Below are 768 nucleotides of genomic sequence, written 5' to 3'. Positions count from 1 at the left end.
GCTAACTGCTTATACAGATTGTTTTGAGATGATGCTAACGTTGGTGGTGCTTGCACTTTCTGTCTGTCAAACATAGTTTTATGGAAAACTGTTGACTGTAATTAAAACTTAGGGGATCCTGAATATTTCTTTTTTAAGTATGTTCAGTGATTTTTCAAGGGATTAACATCACCTTTATCTTCTTGTTGCAAATCAAATAGCGTCACAATGATACAAAATCACGACATGTTCAAATGTATCAACAGTGAATACAAAGCTAATAATTTAATGTCTAGTTGCCTTTATTTCCCCCTTGTCTTACAGCTTTCCTATTAGATAGCGCTCGGTTTTCTATGTTTAGGCATTTTTTTCCCTCTTTTATGCCTGCATTTTTACTAAGGTCACACTGACATTTTTTGGCACATTTTTAAAAGGAGGCATTATCCACTGCCTCCTGATTTCCTGTTACTCCTTTTCCATTTCCTATCAAAATCTCAAATAACTGCTGAAAATGTGAATATTGCTTTGTTTGAAGAAACTTCCTTCACACAATACATTATTTATCTAAGTGGCTGATGTCTGCAACAATTCCCATTATCACCTTTTTGAAGGAAATTAAAAAGACAAAGACTTATCTTGGGGTTTTTTTACTCAGGCACATAATATTGCAGACTTAAGAATATATAAACCCCTTTCATTTTAACTATCTGTTCTTCACTGTAAGCATAGAGTGAAAAAGACGAAACCAAGAGAAAACTTGAAGCAAGTGGAATCAAAATCGTAGCGGTT

The 768-nt window shown here is 34.1% G+C and overlaps 1 protein-coding gene across 1 annotated transcript in view; it reads left to right on the top strand.

Moving 5' to 3' along the window:
- The window catches only part of MYO16 (myosin XVI), a gene marked incomplete at its 5' end in the record, with an annotated part of 129,700 nt that overhangs the window by 77,386 nt on the left and 51,546 nt on the right, over positions 1-768 (top strand). The window lies entirely within an intron of this gene.

Source organism: Egretta garzetta, unplaced genomic scaffold (genome assembly GCF_000687185.1).
Source record: "Egretta garzetta isolate BGI_Z169 unplaced genomic scaffold, ASM68718v1 scaffold168, whole genome shotgun sequence".
Classification (NCBI taxonomy): domain Eukaryota; kingdom Metazoa; phylum Chordata; class Aves; order Pelecaniformes; family Ardeidae; genus Egretta; species Egretta garzetta.
The sequence above is the reverse complement of the archived record's forward strand: the minus strand, read 5'-3'. Positions and strand labels throughout refer to the sequence as shown.